The sequence below is a fragment of the Balaenoptera acutorostrata genome, chromosome X (genome assembly GCF_949987535.1).
Source record: "Balaenoptera acutorostrata chromosome X, mBalAcu1.1, whole genome shotgun sequence".
Classification (NCBI taxonomy): domain Eukaryota; kingdom Metazoa; phylum Chordata; class Mammalia; order Artiodactyla; family Balaenopteridae; genus Balaenoptera; species Balaenoptera acutorostrata.
In genome coordinates, this window is record NC_080085.1 from 41,119,489 (window position 1) to 41,120,081 (window position 593).

Consider the following 593-nt stretch of genomic DNA (forward strand, 5'->3'; position numbering starts at 1 on the left):
CCTGATGTTTTTGTAAATTATATTATTAAATGACTCTGGAGTCACTGTTAATGACAAGATTTGTTTTTGCTTTGTTATGATGTAGTTCAATTGCATGGTTTAGGGAAAAGCTAGTCTACATACAAAAGAACACAAAGACTATGAAGGAAACTACAGCGAGCTCAAGAATCTTAGCAACTAGCCAACACTCAAAGCCTGTTAAAGATGATTGCAGGCCGGGAGAAGTCACAGGCAGAGACCAGGTTTAAAGTGTTTCTTTTAATCCTAAGGCACATTTTTAACATCTAAAAAAAATCTGTTGCTGTGATTTTTAGATCTAATTTTAAAACTAAAAATTTTCAAGCATCTAAATTAGGGGTCAGCAAAAAACTTTTCTGTAAAGACCCTGATAGTAAATAGCTCAGGCTTTATGAGCAGCTAGTTGTTCACTGCTCTTACAACTCCTCAGCTCTGCGTGAAAGCAGTCACAGACAGTATGCAAATGAGTGAGTGGAGTGTGTGCCAATAAAACTTTATTTACAAAAACAAGCAGTAGGCTGGATTTGGTCCAGGGGCTGCTGTAATTTGTCAATCTCTGTTCTAAATGAAGTTGG